Raw genomic sequence first — 19,494 nt, 5'->3', positions numbered from 1 at the left:
GAGATTGCAGAAAATGTTGGAGTGAGTAAAGATTCTGCACATGCAATTTTGCGTGACGATTTGAACATGAAACGAGTGGCTGCTAAATTTGTACCCAAGTTGTTGTCTCAGGAACAAAAAGACACCCGTTTTGACGTTGCACAGGACCTCCTGGACACCACCAACACTGATCCTGGGTATCTGAATTCCGTGATAAGTGGAGATGAGTCATGGGTGTACGGGTACGACCCAGAAACAAAACAACAATCGTCTCAATGGAAGCATCCCGATTCTCCAAGGCCGAAGAAAGCGCGGCAGGTGCGAAGCAAAATCAAGGTGTTGCTGACTGTTTTCTTCGATGTCCGTGGAATTGTGCATCACGAGTACGCACCGGAAGGACGAACAGTGACAAAGGAGTACTATCAAGATGTTCTCAGGCGACTCCGTGACGCAGTCCGGCGCGAAAGACCAGACATGTGGACAGCGAGGAACTGGCACGTCCATCATGACAACGCCCCAGCACATTCATCCCAATTGATCCACACGTTCTTTGCCAAACATGGAATTACAACCGTTCGCCAACCTCCCTACTCTCCAGACCTGGCTCCTTGTGACTTCTGGTTGTTTCCAAAATTGACGCCTCTGAAGGGATCCCGTTTTGAGAGTAGAGAAGACATAATGCGGAACACGAGGACGGAGCTGAACAACATTCCAAAAGAAGACTTCCAGCGGTGTTTCCAGCAGTGGAAGGATCGGTGGGCTAAGTGTGTGGAAGCACAAGGGGCCTACTTTGAAGGGGATTAGGGTCTCAAATCTGTCAGGTATTCGCAACTATTTTTCTGGCCAAAGGTCGGATACTTTTTAGACAGCCCTCGTACTTTTATATTGTGATCTCTTTATAGATCAAGTCATCGGTTCGATTTTGTATATACATAGCGTATTGGTATGCAACCTTTCCGTTCATATCTATTCCGTCTATCTAAACGAAACTTTGTACACTCATTTTTAACCGCTGTCGTACATTTCTAGATATATTTGGATTGTGCGATTTTATCGGTCCATTTCAGAGGGGGCCAAATTTGATGGGATGTATTTTTGGAGGGAATTTTTCCCATTTTCCGTTTTCAGATACGTTATGGGCACCAATACATAACACCTCTAGAGAACTTGTTTCGTGCTGAAAAGAATGAACTATAAAGCATGACTTTCCATTGAACAGTGTTGATGCAATAATTTTTTCACTGCGAGTCTACAATTCTTTTATGCTTACATTATTAATGGGCACCAGGGACTTACTCCATTGTCCGTGTCATCTAACTTTTTGTGCATGAACTGATTTTTGTTATGTTTATCGAATAGACTAGGTTTGATTCGGATGTCCAGATGACACGTTCATGTATGTTCCTTGTGAGATTCGCATGTCATTTGAATACAGCAATGCGGATACTTGATTGTGCTTCCGTTCCGAGATATTTTTTCATTAAAGGTATTTATAAATTTACTATTTACACAAAACTTTCCGATACCGTTCCCGACACACACATACACACTCTCTCTCCCTTCCTCCCCCTTTCTCTCTCTTGATATATCCGATTTTACCCGAGGATATATCGAGCATAAGCATGCAGTTTCTTTTTGGGACACGCGGAATACCGACGTTTCTGGAGGAGTACTCCGGTCCAGAAATATTCTAAACATCATTCCTATTTCGGTGTTTTTCCGTTTTGTTTACAATTTTAATCATTTGTCCTAGTATATTGTTCTGTTATTACTTCTGATTAGTCATTTGTTATTTTGCTTAATATCTATAGTCCTCCTCATTAGCTATAATTTCGTTTATTTCTTTCCTTTTTATTTGATCTATTCTCTCTAGCCGATCTTCCAGTAATGGACACCATAATACGTAATGTTCTGGTGTGCCTATTTGTTCGCATTGGCGTCTTGGATGGTCTGTTTGTCCCATTTTGCGTAACGCGTGACTTACAAGTAACAATTTCTAAGTGTAACACTCCGACTTCGATAAAACTTGGCAGATAGATAACTGCACATGAAATAAACGAATACGTGTTTTTTTCTATTTTCTGTGGAAAAACGCTCTTAGGGGGCAAAAGCCCCACCAAAACATTTAGAAAGTTGACACCCGAAAGGCGAAAACAAGTGGACAAGTGGAAATTATGCACAGATATTGTAGACGTAAATTGAAGGAATACATGTTTCGTATTTTCCTGGAAGAAACGGTTGAATGGGGCACGACCCCTCCAAACCTTTGATCATGAAATATCAAAAATGCTAATAACAGTATGTCACAAGTGCCTAAAGGACATGAAGAATTTAAACAAAACTTTGTTTAGTGACAATACGTAAAAATACACAAATACGTGTTTTTATTTTCTGCGGAAAAACTGTTTTAGGGGCAAAAGACCCCACCGAAAATTTTGAAATTTGACGTCCGAAAGGCAAGAAGAAGTGGACGTAAGTGAATGAAATTGTGTACAGGTATTGTAGAGGTGAGATGGGGGAATGCGTGTTTCGTATTGTCTGAAAAAAAAAAAAAAGCTTCGGTGGACCGAGGAGTTGTGTGGCGGAAGGAGTGCACGGAAGCGAAAGAAATTGTGTGTAGATATTGTATATGTAAAATAAGGCTTTCCGTGTTCACAAGTGTCCCCATCTGATAACTTCAAATTTGCCAGATCAACAGTAAGCACAAACAGTATAGCATATTTTATAGTATTCCAGGAGGCGCCTTTAATCCTTACAGTGTTTTTTCGCGTAAACAAAAACACGTTTCGATTTATTTCTTCCTTGCTGTTGGTGCCAAATTTGAAGCAAATCGGTTAAAGACATTGAGAAAGACGAACGGCCTTATTTTACATATATAACATCTACACACAATTTCATTTGCTTCGGTCCACTCCTTCCTGCAATATTACGGTAATATTTACTTTTTTTTTCGGAGGGAGTCTTGGCCCCAACACTTTTTTCGCACAAATTAAAACACGTTTCGTTCATTGTTTTACAAATTGTCCCTACACGAAGTTTCGTTGCAGTTCTCCATATCCTTTAGAAACTTCTGACTTCTACTTATTTGCACTTTTGATATTTTGTAATCAATGGTTTAGAAGGTCTGTGGCCCACCCAACCTTTTTTTGAGGAAAATACGAAACATATATTCCCTCATTTTACTTCTACAATATCTGTATAGTTTCATTCACTTTGGTTAACTTCTTGCCTTTTGGTCGTCAACTTTCAAAATTTTGGATGGGGGCGTTTACCCCCTAAAACCGTATTTACTCAGAAAATAAAAAAAAACGTATTCGCTTTTTTTTTTTTTTGCGTATTGTCACTACAAAGTTTCGTTGCAATTATTCATGTCCTTTAGGCACTTCTGATATATTGTTATTATCACTTTTGATATTTCATGATCAAAGGTTTGGAGGGCTCCGTGCCCCACTCAGCCGTTTCTTCCAGGAAAATACGAAACACATATTCCCTCATTTTACGTCTACAGTATCTGTGCACAATTTCATGTACTTTGGTGCGCTTCATATTACCTTTCGGTCAACTTTCAAAATTTTGTGTGGGGTCTTTTGCCCCCTGAAACCGTTTTTTCTCAGAAAATAAAAAAAAAACGTATTCGTTTGTTTTTGCGTATTGTCCCTACACAAAGTTTCGTTGCAATTCTTCATGTTCTTTACGCACATCTGACATACGGTTATTAGCACTTTTGATATTTCGTGATCAAAGGTTTGGAGGGGTCCGTGTCCCATCTAACCATTTTTTCCAGGAAAATAGGAAACCCGTATTCCCTCATTTTACGTCTAAAATATCTGTGCACAATTTCCACTTGTCCACTTGTTTTCGCCTTTCGGGAGTCAACTTTCAAAAGTTTTGGTGGGGGCTTTTGCCCCCTAAGATTAGCGTTTTTCCGCAGAGAATAGAAAAAACACGTATTCGTTTATTTCATGTGTAGTATCTACCTGCCAAATTTTATCAAAATCGAAGTGTTACAATTGGGAAGTATTACTTGTTAATATAGTCATGACTGGTAGGAATCAGCAGTAAGATGAAGTCTATAGCAAAGTTTGAAATACTGCAAGTCAGCGCGATGCAGTCAACAGTCGGGTTCAGCGCGAGAGCTAGTGTGCTTTGGTAGATTAGTCTTACAACTATTGCCTTAGTGTTTGGTTTAGGAAGGGATGTTCATTGCGGGCCATGCATGCGCTGCTTTTGTCATAGGTGTCCAAACTAGCGAGCCCGACGCTCGTAAGCTCGGAAATCGCGCTCAGCCGGGCTGCAGCTGAATAATTGAGGAGCAGTCTGAGTGAGTCCCAGCCTCAATGAAATAAGTAAGCGCGAGTCCGACTGAGCGTGAGCCCAGTCGAAAGAAATAAATGCGAGACCGAGTGAACGCGAGCCCAGTTGTGAGAAGTGATCGCGAGCCTCAGTGAGCGCAAGCTCAGTTGAGAGAAATGAGCACGTCCGAGTGAACGCGACCCCACTTAGAATTAGTGAGAGCGAGCTCATTCGAGAGGATTGACTGCGAGATCAGTTTCTGGAAGTTATTGCAAGCCCGAATGAGCGTGAGCTCAGTTGAGAGAAGTGAGCGCGTGTCCGAGTAAACGCGAGTAGGGTTGCCAATTTTAGCCATTTTGCTTTTAGCCATTTCTAGTCATTTTCTGAGTTTAGCCACTTTTTGATATATTATGTATGTCATTTTGCTATTTTCTGAAGTTGGGTGCGTTCTCTAAGTCGTAACATTCTAAATCCCAGTGCTAGAATTGTCCCCATAAAATGGTTATATTGATCCCTCCTCATATCTTAGTTACACAACCGAAAATGAGCTCAAAACCTGTAAGTTACAGTAGATGTAGAGTAAAATTTTCTTTCAAGATGTTTGTTGTAGTAAAAATAACTCTTTAGAGAAATTCTAAATAGACTTCCTGATAATATAGACATCCTTCAGAAAATGTCACTTTTCAGTATCAATAAGTATTTGAAACCGGTGAAACAGTCTTTTACTGATTTTTCCGTTTCTTACTATTGCCCTGGGGACACCGCAACAATATCATTCCACGTTGCCTAAGGCTTTTCCTTTTTTTTTTTTTTTTTTTTTTTCATATTTTGTTTCACCGTTTTCTACTCAGCCGTTTCCAATTTATAAGTACTGGAAATTTTATCTGATACAGGACCATTTTTGAGGGCCATCTTGAACACGGTGCCCCAAATCAAAAATGGTTTCCTGCAAAAATTGTTCAATTTTTCAAGCTCTTTCGAACGAGGAATAACTCGACCTATGTTTCCATTTGAAAATTTCACGTACATCCCCTCCCCCCAAAATGGGGGGGCGGAAGGAACCTCGTGCTTGACTCATTTTTTAGACCCTTCTGTATTGTACATTGACTGTTAATATTTTTCTTATTTGATGTATAGTTCGAGATATTGGCTTGTAGCACGTATTTGACACACGCTGTAGATATATATAATATGATTGTAACACACCGGTATTAACTAAAATGACCTTGGCCCAATATTTTAACACTTTTCTGCCATAACTTCATAAGATCGCTTAAGATAATTTAAATGTGTCTATATTAAATAATCCAACTAGGATTATATTTTAGTATCTTTTGTAGCCTTAACTCCATCCTATCACGGTGCTAACTTTAAATGAGTGGTGCACATACGAGGAGTGTATTTCCAAAGCATGCTAAATCCAAAAATGTCCAATTTTGAATTGAATGTTTAAGAGTATACTATGGAACCTCTTACGTTAAATTTTGTAATTATTTTTTGTCAAAACACATTATTTTCTGTAATAAATTCTGTTTGAATTAGTGTTTCAATGTAAAAAGATATAGTTTTTTTGCCCTTTCTGTAGAATTCTACCAAACGGATTTAGCATGTTTTGGAAATGCACTCCTCATATAATTGTTGCTACAAATTTTCCCCTTCTAGTACAAGAAAAATAAGTACCCAATGTATACTAGTAAATATAAAATAGTTTTCTTTTTAAAAGTATAACGTAGTAAATTTTCCCAAAATTTCCTGTTTTTTCCCATCTCGAGAAAAAAGGTAAAAAACTGAATTTTTACCCCAAATTTCCGGTTTTTCTCCAGGTCTTCACAATACTAACCATAACATTGTGCACAACTTGAATAGTTCCTTTTTTGCTACCTGAAGTAAAAATTTTAGAAATCTTTTTAAAGATGAAGCAGATTTTTCAATCTTTCGTAGAAACGTATTATTAGAACCCAGTAAGTTCCAATGGGTATGAGCTTTAGCACATTAAACAGATATTATGAGTACATTGACAGTGCCAAGGTAAATTCCATTATCAGATGTATTTTTCATGTTCAGGTAGAAAATATATTTGAACACCTCGTATCCAGAATTTTGCAACACACAACAAACATGAGCTATTGTTATTTTTATAAAATGAAAATGCATCTTACAGTTTAACGACCCACGATTATACCCTTTAGGTAAAGGGGACGATGATTAAAGCAAGTGAATTGTGTTGAAAGAATTGGTGGAATGAGTAAGTAGGAAGAAACGGGAGTATTCCGAAAAAACACAGACACAATATTGTCCACCACACGCTTACTTGCCCGAGGATCTGACCAGGGACTCCACGCACCAGACGTAAGCGCTCTACCACTGAGCCACCGTGTCCCTCACTGGTATTTTGTAATTGGTAAGTTTTGTAAATTGGATTTTTTTTTGACGGAATCAGAGGTAATAAACTGAAGTTCCGAGTTTCATAAACTTAAACATCAAAACAATGAAACTTAAACAATGTTAAAATTCATTTGGCAAAGAATATTAAGAAATATTCTAATTTTCGCTAAAAGTGTAAAGTGTTTAATCTTGAATACGTGTATAAATACCACGTATATTTAACCATCCTGACACGCTGTGCTATTGTGTGTATCCCTATCATATACTATATCGGTGAAAATACGAATTAGGAACAATTGGCAGGCATTTAACAACTTGAAGGTGACAGTAAGAGATTTACCAAATATTTCATAATGAAGCTTTGTATCTCTAGTATTGATTTTTAACATTGTCCGTACAAGACATTTTAGTTAAATTCTTTTTAAACATTAACTTAGTATAAACAAGACATTCGATCGCGGCAGTTCATTTTCTCAGAACAACTTATCCATATTTATTGAGAGTGGTTACATTAGGAAAACGAATCTTTGGGCACATCTTTTTAGAAATAAAATGGAATGAATTGAATTCCAAATTAAATTTTTCAAAAAAAAAAAAAAAAAAAAAAATGAAATACAAAATGCCAAACTTCATATCAAATTTTATTGTATATATTTTCGCCAAACTCTTGTTTTCTTGTTTTTACGTTAAGTGTTTGCTGTCAAACCTTGTACAGGTACTAAAGAATAAATAGTGGAAGATTAATTGTCAGGAACTCGATGAAATAGAGTAATTTAAAATATCATTATTGAAAAAAAGCTATATTTGAAGAGACGGTAGTTATGCTGAACTAAAACATAAGTAATTTGTATTATGATTAGAAAAAGTCTTTTGGAGATTTGTTGAAAATAATAAACCTAATTACAAAGTACAATATTTTTAACGTATATTTCTTTCTTAAATATATGCAAGTATTATAAATACTGAATATTTTGAGATACATAACATTGAATACAAATACTGAACATTGAACTAATACACAAGTACTGTGTTGAAATAGTGAACACAGACTACAGTTATAGAATGTACACAGTAAAGTAAAGAATTTCCACACCAGTAGTGTGATTTAAAAACCTCACTTGAAATTTTATGTTCTGTGATTATTTTATTTCTTTTTCCTGAGCACAGTCTCAACATTCTCCTCCAGAAATCTAATAGTACTTTTCTTTGTTTTCTCATTTGTTAATCTCATAATAATAATAATAATAATAATAATAATAATAATAATAATATAATAATAATAATAATAATAATATCTTTTTATATGTATTTTGTTGACAATTCCGCTTCGGTAGGTAGATTTAATGAGAGTTCTAAATTGAATCAAGCGTCCTCCATTCTTTGAAGTGTGTGAATGTGTTAGAACAGTGGTTCTGAAACTTTGCGATAACGCAGCCTCCTGTTCATTCGGAAATTGATCTGCGGACTCCCTTGCAGTGGTATCTGAAATTTCACATTTTATTAAAAAATGCTAATTAGAATTACTATTGACAAGAAATAGATCAAGAAAAATAAACATGATTGTTTCCTAGTGAACGAGATTTCATTTGAAAATACAATAACTTTCAAGAGTGAAAATCAATGTCTTTCTTTTTTCTTTCTTTGCTTTTCTTTTCTTGTCTTGTCTTCCTATCTTTCTTTTTTCTTTTTTTTTTTTGTTAAAGGAAAGCCATTTGATAAATAATGCTCTCAAATATGGGGTCACTTATGTGAAGAATGAAATTCTTCGTTTTTCCATAATTACATTGAAATCTGGAATAAGTTTTGTCACCAATAATCTTAGGTCCAATTCTACATTAAGGTATTTCGCTTTGAGGGTTTAATACAACAAAAAACAGATTATGTATGCTCACAGAAGTAAGTGGTAAGAAAGAGCATCAAATGTTGCAAAGCTGTTTTAGAGAACTCTTTATACTCACAGCGCACACGCAACCAAAAGGCACAGAGTTAATTTTCTTTGAAAATGTTTTTCCATTAAGTATCGCAGGATAGTTCTAAGAGCTGTTCTTGTTCTGTATTAGAGAAATTCATACCATATATGTCATGGACTTCTACATTAGTGAAAGGATTTTCAATCCAACCATTACCAGGTTGTGGGACAGAGAAATATTCTCGAAAACTTGGAGCTAATGCTTCCAAGTGTCGTACAAGTGTTTTGTGCATTTCAGCAGATAGTTTTTCATCTGAGGAATCAATAAAATCCTTAAGCAGTGAAAATGAAGAATAGTTATTGTCCTGTACTCGTACTGCCCACAGCTGCAGTTTCTTAACCTTAAAAATACTTCTTGCATAACAGCTGAGTTCCAGTTTATTATAACACATTTCATTTTTTAGGCATCGTGGACCCTCTGGCTAGGTCCCACGGAACCCACTTTGAGAACCAGTCTTAGAAGATAATATATCGTAGGTTTGTTGCTCAACTTTCATTTATTTTTCTAATTAATCATTTAATTAATTAAATGATTAGTAACTTCTTTACCAAATACTAGTATCTTTTTCACATATGTGGGCGTTTTTACGTTGACAATCAACTCTACAGAAATTTTGGAACCTGGGGTTAAATACTTATGCTTCAGTTTCATTAAACACTCTTTATACCTGTATTGTTTTGCTTGTTCTTTCTGTAACCAACGGTCACGGTGGACAGCCGTGATTTTCTTTCAACAAATTAGCAACAATCGTAAACTGAAATACACACTACGACTAAATGTTTTTCTTGAGAACAACCCAATACCAGTTTTCAGCAGATAAGCTGCGCTATGGTTATATGTAAAGTATAATTATATGCCAAAGGGACCGCTGGTAGCACTAATTTTAATAATTATGCTACCTACTTGGTAATATATTTTAGTAATTCATGAAAGTAAGTATATAAAATGAATTAAACTAATATTGCTTTTTCCTGCCTCTCGCATGACAGGAGCATTCAGGTTTGCCAACCATTGCCGATATTTTAACGTGATACACGGAATTTAAGCCTTATTGCTGTATATGATAACGTGCTTGAGATAATTTTTAGAATGCACTTTTTCTTTCCAGTTTTTAAATGTGCAAGTAAATTGTAGATGTGCATTAAATAATTACAAAACAATACCCTGAGGCTTTTAACAGCCATGCCCGCTAAAATAAATTAATAACCATTTTGGACTTGGCAAATGACAGATTTGCACCTACTCTTGAAATTTAATTACGTTTACGAGGGTGAAAATATTGTTGTTCAGGGTAGTGTTAATAAGGATTTTTTTTTAAAAAAGAAGAATAGTAGTGAGGACAGTGACGCCGATTTGGAGTTCGAAACTAAAGATTACTAGATAAGTTTATTGTACAGGGTGTTTCAAAACAACACCGACGTTTGGGAGGTGATTCCTGACACCAAAATAAGACAAAAAGTATAGACCAACCTGGGTGCACAGATGTTTCCTTTCGGAGTTATAGGGTGCCGAAAACATGAAAAAGTTAACTTTGAAAGTCCGTGCCTCCGAAAGTATGGAACCTACCGTAGTCGGGTCAAGACCACTGAGGAACTACTATGTGTCATATCCAAATATCCATGTTTCAGATTCATGTGGTACTTCCGCAACAATTTTTATAGAGGTAGTTGGTGAGTACTCAAGTTGGGTATATGCCTGTAGCCGAACTCCCTTTATAGAAATTGTTGCGTGAGTACCTTAGGATTCTGAAACATGGATTTCTGGATACGGCACATATTAGTTCCTAAGTGAAGTCTTGACTCGTTTGCGGTAAGTTCCATAGTTTTAGAACTATGGATCTTTAAAGTTCATTTTTTTCATGTTTTCGGAAGCATATAACTTCTAAATGATTAATTTCTTATCTTGGTGTCAGGAATCACCTTCTAAACGTTGTCCGTGTTTTTTTGAAACATCCTATATATTATTGCTATACTTGTTTCTACAATTATCACGTGTATAACGAATAAACGGTAACTTTTTGTAATATACTATAATTTTAAAAATGAAAATCGGTAGTTTTGTCCTCTGAGATTGGTAACTCTGCGCCAATTGCCAGTTAATGCGCGTACGTCTAAATCACGTGTACAAAGACATACAGGGACAGTCTTCGTTTCAAGATTACGGAACATATTGTACTCCCATGCGCAAAAAATATTGCGCGTATACTGTAACTCACAACTTTTCGCAATTATTCCATTTTCCATATGTTTATTGGTAAAATTTAGTTATTAGTACGTGGAGATAATAGAAAGCAATCCATCTAAGGAGATATTTCCAAAAAATATAATAAAATAATAAAAATATAAGCAAAAAACAAAATTATGTTCGGTTTTGTGTATACTGGCAATAATGTTTTCGAGGGAATTTTTGGAGTAGCACAGCACGATTGCAGAGGGAATAACAAGATTAGTAGGAGAAGAATTGAATGAAGGAACTGGAAATTGGAGTAAAATATTGCATTTATTGGCTTAAATCTAGGGTGTAAATTGTCTGCCAAATATAAATTAGCTTCTGTAAGCAAGATGTTATAAGGAAATATATAAACAAAGAGAAAAACTGTTGTCTTAAGTTTGGAAGTGACATGCTCTATAGCCATGAGCATTTATTTCTTAAGAAAAAGATAGACAACAAAAGAAAATCTGTGTGGTCAAGTGGGTAGAGTGACGGACTAGTAATTCTTATACTGTTTTGACACCAGATCGAATCCCATCCGGTCCTGTTCAATTTTTTTCTTTACAAAACATTGTAGAAAGTGTATAATTTTTATGTTAATAAGAAACGAAATAATATAATAATGAAATAACTTTTTGTTTTTCTGATGACGTATTTATTCAGAATTAGCTTACTATTTATTACTAATAGCGATTGTTTTTAGTTTATGGTATGGTATGCTTAACCGTTCCCTCTCCGTTTTTACACAGCTTCAACTCACTGCGAGTGTCTGTGAGTCAGGAACTGGAAAAAACAAGACAAGAGTAACCTGCAGCTTTACACTCAGCGTGAGTAACACAGTCACAGCGATAGGTCGTTGTCATGAAGAAAAAAAAATGTTCTAGTGTTTCTGTGTGTGTATTTCTTTGACTCTCTCTCTGACTCTCTCTCTCTCTCTCCTTTTGTTTCATATCCACAAGTGCAACAAATGCAAGTCTGTGTGAAAAAAAATCAAGAGTGCTTTCTTTAAACAAAACTAAATTTTACAGCTCTCTTTGTGAGGAACGCGAAAGCTTCCAAAAGATGCCATGAATATTAACTATAATCGTACCGAACTATACAGTAGCGTGAAAAACTGGTAATAAAATGATGTAACATGCATAAGCTTTTTTTCCTAGAGTAACCACACATTAAACATAACAAATTAAATTTTTGGGATTACAAATTATCACATTACGTGTCGGTGTAAGCCTATTAGTTTTCACATTCGAGCGACGAAAGAAGAAAGTGTGGTGATAGTTATGAAAACCGAATACCAGATTTCAATAAATTCAAGTTACATGGCTCCTACATATCGAAAAAAAAATGATTTCTCGATGTCTGTCCATCTATTTGTCTCTCGGTTCGTCACGCTTTTACACGCACTCAAATAGAGGCCATACTGTTCAACGTATCTGCACCGAATTCTAGACATAACGTTTTAATAACATAATATCTTTCGAATTTTATGTCCTTCGACACCTAAAAGCAATGGTAATTTACTGAAGGATTAAAATTTAAAATAATTCAATTTTCTCAAATAAAAAAAAGCTGTGACGATTTTATTTACTTTTGATAAATATATATTTTATTAACAAATCTCCACCACATATGAATAATTTTTCTGAAAAAATATATATGGTGTAATTTACTGTATGGTATGCGTTCTTTTTGCACAATTTTCTCAACCACATTTCATAAATAAACGTATCATTAATTATGTAACAATATGACAACTCGTTGCAATTTTGTTCATATTTCGTAAAGAAATATTTCATTAATAAGCTAACATAGAGCATAAATAGTTTATTCCGATAACATACAGAAGAAGTGGTTTTCTCAAGGGTTGATTTTTTTGGACAATTGTCTCAGTAATAACTGAGACAAATTTGTTCTAATTTCAGTAAAAATATTTTCTGTAATAATCTTACAATATGGTATAACTCGCTTGTTCCGAAAAGAAAAATCCAAAAGAAATAGTTTACTTTGACAGTGAAATTTTTCCCGACGATTTGCTTAAAAATTACTCGATATACTGTCAAAATTACAGATAGAAGAGTTTACCTTTGGGGGTAAGCTTTTCCCGGTGACCTTCCTAAAAACAACTCAGGATGTTTGTTGTTCATATTTTATAAATACGTGTTACATAAATAACCTAGCTGTATTGTATAATTCCCTCATCCGGAAAATCTAGAAATGGTATATTACTTTTGACAGTAAGTTTTACCCTGCGATTTTCTCAAGAACGACTCAGGCGATTGTGTTCGTATTTCATAAATAAATGTTTTATGAAAACACTAACAATATAGCATAGCTCGTTTGTACTGAAAAGATCCACAAGGGATAATTTATTCTTGGGGGTAACTTTTTGCATAATTTTCTCAGAAATTACTCAGACGCTTTTGCTTATAGTTCACATACAATTATATCCTTTATAATTCTAATATATGGATCAAGTTATTTCTAACGGAAATATGACCAATGGGTACTTTACTTTTGGGCCTGAAGTTTCTTCTAGCAAAGTTTTCCAAAACATTATTTTATTCGCAATTTCCCAAATAAAAGTTTCAATAACAGTTGCAGCCTAACATAAGTCACTGTAAAAAATCCGAGCGAGAAAGTAAGTGCGTTTACTCCGTGCCCTTTCTTAAATATATTTTTAAATGTTACACCTAATCACAATTTTCCGAACAAAATCGAAACTTCTTTTTAAATTTGCCTTGTTGTGGTCAAATGGTTCAAGTGCATTGGTTCTGGATTTGATTTCCAGTGAGAGCTAGTGTATCTTCATCCAAGAGATGCGACACGTCGGTGCAAAGAAGAAAGTGTTTAAATAAGCCTAACCAAGCTAATCAACAAAAGAAATAATACAATGTTACGAAATTATCGTAGAAACGTTGTTAATATTACGTAGGTTCGACTGGAATGTCCAAACAATTGTCAATTCCAAAGGTCTTTGTTTTCGTCCGGCGGGAGCTCATGTGGTTCGGATTCTACGTTAATCAGTAGGTCCACGTCTCATATAGCCTCGCTGCTGAAAGGGACGATAAATTCAAAATCACATCACACATCTTTGTTTTCGCCTTTGTTTTAGCTCATAAATGTCTCTGTTCATAAGCTCCTTAGTGGTTAGCGTACGCGCCTTTGGCGTGGAAGACCCGGCTTCGATTCCCGGCGAGAGCTCACGTGGTTCGGAGTCCACGTTAATCAGTAGGCCGACGTCTCATATAGCTTCGTTGCTGAACGAGACGTTCAACTCAAACTCAATGTCTTTGTTCATAAATGTCTTTGTCTATGGTTTTGCATATACGTGGCATGGACATTAAATTTTGATTTCTACGCCAAATTACATACACACCTATAGAACGAACACAACAAACTTGGAATATCTACATTGTTTGCATATGGAAAATAATCACGCTCTAATGTACAGGACAGCCGTGTGTATGGAATTCCATACACATGGCAATCAACGTATTAAGAAATGTATAATAATAATAATAATAATAATAATAATAATAATAATAATAATAATAATAATAATAAGAAAACGATACGATCACTTACATAATTGATAAATATAAGTTAACATTTAATAAGCATATAACTGCAATGGAATTAAGTTGTTTCTCTCTCTCCCTGAACGCTACAGCCCTTATTGTTCTAAGGCGTAGAAGAGAACTTGTGGCAGCCACGATTTGGGGCGGTGTGTGGTCACAACTTGGTATCCCTTTGTTGTTAGTCCTAGCTTTCTAGACGGATGCAGTTATTACCGGTAGAATATACAAGCAACTAGACTTTTGTATTACTATTAAAGTCCTTCAATGTGATACTTGTGGTTGCTTAACCGTATACAGACAGCTGATCCATGGAAAAATCGTTAATAATAATAATAATAATAATAATAATAATAAATAACAGGAACTCGACAAATATTCTTGCAAATAATAGGAAAAAGTTTGCGTCACACTGTTCACTTTGCTGGACACACCAGTGTGGCGCTTTATACCGATTGTGGCACACTGTTTTTTTTTTTTTTTTTTTTTCCAACTATTCCAACTGCTTCAATTGAAATGGATCTATAATAATAAGAGAATGAATTTAGTCTTCTTACCCTTCAATTTAGAAATAAGGTTCGCGAGAATTTCATAAAAGAATAATATACTCAGAATTGTATATAGTAGTTTGTTTTATTCGAAATTACATACTTCCTGCAACTGTTTTTTGATTGAAATGATTTGAAATGAAATTTTTAAGTTTTACGTCCCACGATTATGCCGGATAGGCTAAAGAAGACAGTGATGATAAGAAATGAATGAAATGGTGGAATGAAAAAAGTGGGATAAAACGGGAGAACCTCGAGAAAACCCACGCACACAGTGTTTGTCCAGCACAAGGTTCACTTGGCGCGAGCATAGATGGAACCAAGGACTCCATGCACCAAAGGTGAATGCTCTACCACTGAAACACCGTGGTCTCTGAAATTACTTATGGAACTACCGAGAACTATGCTGTAATATTTGAATGTGTTCCAAGTTCACAATAATTAGTTTAGTTAAATTCATTATTTACAATTAAATAATTGCATTCATTATTAACAGTTAAATGCTGCTGATGCAAAGACTTAAATCTAACGACACGGCGAGCGTAAGTATTAAACAGAGGGATTTTAAAGAGCCCCCTGAGCTGGGGGCCCTGGGCTCCATTGGCTCCGCTCTTAATCCGCTAATGCCTATAGATTATAAATTAAAGGGGACGGGCCGGGTCCGTTCTAAAAATTCCGGCCCGTGACGACCTCTAGCTCCTGTGTATATGCTATCTGAAAATACAGTAGAGTTTCGCTTATCCGACATAAAACAGGCAGGCAGAACGCCGGATAATATGGATGTGTTAAGGAAAGACCTATAAAAAGACAAACTATGATATAATTTTACACATTACGCATCTAATGATCATCTTTGCAAGAAACAAATATAATGCATTGACTCAGTGACGTATCCAGCGTGAGGTCCTGGAAGCTGTCCCTTACCAAACCTCAAGCACTTTTTTAATAAACCTACTTTTTCCCTTTTGAGGTTTTTTTTTTATGTCAGATTACTTTGAGTCAGTGTCCAAACTGTGGACAATGCGTTGTTGTTATAATTCTAACAAGTAACATTTCCCAAGTGTAACACTTCGATTTTGATAAAATTTGGCAGATAGATACTATACATAAAATAAATAAGTGCTTTTTTATTTTTTTTTTGCAAGTCCTTTTTTATTTTTTTTTTTTTTTTTGCTGAAAAACTGTTTTAGGGGGCAAAAGCCCTCACCCAAAATTTGAAAGTTGACGCTCGAAAGGCAAAAACAAGTGGACCAAAGTGAACGAAATTGTGAACAGATATTGCGGACATAAAATTAGGGAATACGTGTTTTGTATTTTCCTGGAAAAAACGGTTAGGTGGGGCACTGATCCCTCCAAACCTTTGATCATGAAATATCAAAAGTGCTAATAACAGTATGTCAGAAGTGCCTAAATTTACATGAAGAATTGGAACAAAACTTTGTGTTAGGACAATAAGCAAAAAATAAACAAATTCGGCTTTTTTATTTCCTGCGAAAAAACGGTTTTAGAGGACAAAAGGTCCCCCCCCCATGAATTTTGAAATTTGACGCAAGAAAGGCAAGAAAAAATGTACCGAACTGAATGAAATTGTTCACAAATGTTGTAGAGGTAAGATGAGGAAATACGTGCTTTTATTTTCCTGAAAAGAGAAAAAAACCTTTTGAGTGGACCGAGGCGTTGAGTGTCGGAAGGATTGGACCGAAGCGAATGAAATTGTCTGTAAATATTGGATATGAAAAATAAAGCCTCTCGTGTTTCACAAGTGTCTCCATCAGATTTCTTCAAATTTGGCAGATCAACAACAAGCACAAACAGTATAGCGTATTTTGTAGTATTTCACGAGGCAACTTTAACCCTTACAATGTTTTTCCGCATAAACAAAAACGCGTGCCGATTAATTTCCTGTTTGCTGTTGATGTGCCAAAATTGATAGCGACATCTTTAAAACACGAAAGTTCTTATTTTACATACAGTCTATACAATATCTACACACAATTTCATTTGCTTCGGTCCACTCCTTCCTGCACTTTTACGGTAATATTAACTTTTTTTTGGAGGGGCTCTAGGCCCCAACAATGTTTTTTCATACAAATTAAAATGCATTTCATTTATTGTTTTGCAAATTGTCCCTATACGAAGTTTCGTTGCAATTCTCCATACTCTTTAGGAATTTCTGACGTATACATACTTATTTGCACTTTTGATATTTCCTAATCAATAGCTTAGAAGGTCCGTGTCCCACTCAATCGCTTTTTTCCAGGAAAATACGAAACACAATTACCTCAATTTACGTCTAGAATATCTGTGCACGATTTCAAAATTTTGGGTGGGGAATTCTGCCCCCTAAAACCAATTTTTCGCAGAAAATAAACCCGTTTTTTTTTTTTTTTTTTTTTGCGTATTGTCCCTACACAATGTGTCGTTCCAATTCTTCATGTCCTTTAAGCACTTCTGACATACTGTTATTAGCACTTTTGATATTTCACGAACAAAGTTTTGGAGGGGTCTGTGTCCCACCGAAACGTTTTTCTTTTTTTCAGGAAAATACGGAACCCACATTCCCTCATTTTTCGTCTACAATATCTGTGCACAATTTCATTCATTTCGGTTCACTTCTTCTTGCCTTTCGGGCGTCAACTTTCATCATTTTGGATGGGGAATTTTGTATCCTAAAACAGGCATTCGTTTAGTTTTTGCGTATTGTCCATACACAAAGTGTCATCGGAATTCTTCGTCCTTTACACACATCATTCATATTGTTACTAGCACTTTTGATATTTCATGATCAAAGGTTTGGAGGGGTCTGCGTCCCACCTAACCGTTTTTTCCAGGAAAATACAAAACACGTATTCCTTCATTTTACGTCTGCCATATCTGTGCACAATTTCGTTCACTTTGGTCCACTTGTTTTTGTCTTTCGGGCGTCAACTTTCAAAATTTTGGATGAGTGCTTTTGCCCCCGTAAAACAGTTTTACCGCAGAAAATAAAAAACATGTATTCGTTTATTTTATGTGTAGTATCTGCCTGTCAAATTTTATCAAAATCGGAGTGTTACACTTGGGAAGTGTTACTTGTAAGAATATACCGTAATGCCATTGATACCAGGTGGAATTAAAGAACACTTTTAAATGGGATTACAATTTCGTTTCCGGTCTGTTTATAACATTACTGTATTAGAACGATACACTCATTGCCATTTGCTATTTTTGTTATGTGATATACGTAGCAGACAGTTTTCCTTACATGTCTCTAGAAAATATTTTTTGATTTCGTGTGAGTTAGAATTAAGTTTGACCGGTTCATAAATGACAAGTAAGAAACGTTTAAGAGAAATACAGAACTGTTGCATTATTATTATTATTATTATTATTATTATTATTATTATTATTATTATTATTATTATTATTGATATTTTTGAAACATTAAAATTACGTGCTTACGAGGATTCGTGTTGGGTCCCCTCCGAAAAGAAAAGCTGGATATGTGCCAGCACTGAATGATAGACGTATGAGTCAAGGTATAGACGAGCGTGCTAGGCGATCGAGTCCGGAGCATCAAAAACAGACTAAGACCACAACTTGCAGTTCTTCTTGCCGATTGATGCTGCTTTTTACCTGCTATGATATGTCGGATAATAATGTGAAATAAACGAAGGTCAAGACCATGGCGTATTGGTATTTCATGCACCTAAACCTGTAAAATATTTGTGCCGAAAACATCTTTCACTCACTAGCTAAATTTGAGGGTATGATCGCTCATCTTGTCTTATAAAGTATAGTCTTATAAAGAATATATATAGCATAATAAAAACCTTAAGACCAAATTCAATGATTTTCTATAGTTTTCTTTTTTAATAACGGGAAACTTGTTTATTTCATCACGATAAATCACGTTTGATACTAAGATGTCTGTTTCTGACTATATATATTTTTCATACTTTATTGGAGACAATTTTTTTTTCAAGAAAAGAGGATGATAAAGGAAGCTATACAACACCATAAACTGAAAGCAATCGGTATTACTAATAGTACACTAATTCTAAATAAATACGTCATCAGAGGAAACAGAAAGTTATTTCCTAATTGTATTGTTTCAGTTTTGTTAACATAAAAATTATACACTTTCTACAATGTTTTGTAAAGAAAAAAAATTGAACAGGACCGGATGGGATTCGATCTGGTGTGAAAACAGTATAAGAATTACTAGTTCGTCACTCTACCCACTTGACCACACAGATTTTCTTTTGTTGTCTATCTTTTTCTTAAGAAATAAATGCTCATGGCTATAGAGCATGTCACTTCCAAACTTAACAACAGTTTTTCTCTTTGTTTATATATTTCCTTATAACATCTTGCTTACAGAAGCTAATTTATATTTGGCAGACAATTTACACCCTAGATTTAAGCCAATAAATGCAATATTTTACTCCAATTTCCAGTTCCTTCATTCAATTCTTCTCCTACTAATCTTGTTATTCCCTCTGCAATCGTGCTGTGCTACTCCAAAAATTCCCTCGAAAACATTATTGCCAG

At 35.3% G+C, this 19,494-nt stretch overlaps 1 protein-coding gene across 2 annotated transcripts in view; it reads left to right on the top strand.

Moving 5' to 3' along the window:
* The window catches only part of LOC145675453 (serine-enriched protein), a 765,040-nt gene that overhangs the window by 86,811 nt on the left and 658,735 nt on the right, over nucleotides 1–19,494 (top strand). The gene's annotated exons all lie outside the window — the stretch shown is intronic.

The sequence above is a fragment of the Thermobia domestica genome, chromosome 18, assembly GCF_964235325.1.
Source record: "Thermobia domestica chromosome 18, izTheDome1.hap1.1, whole genome shotgun sequence".
NCBI classification, from domain to species: Eukaryota; Metazoa; Arthropoda; class Insecta; order Zygentoma; family Lepismatidae; genus Thermobia; species Thermobia domestica.
Note: the sequence above shows the minus strand (reverse complement) of the source record. Positions and strands in the feature narration are given on the sequence as shown.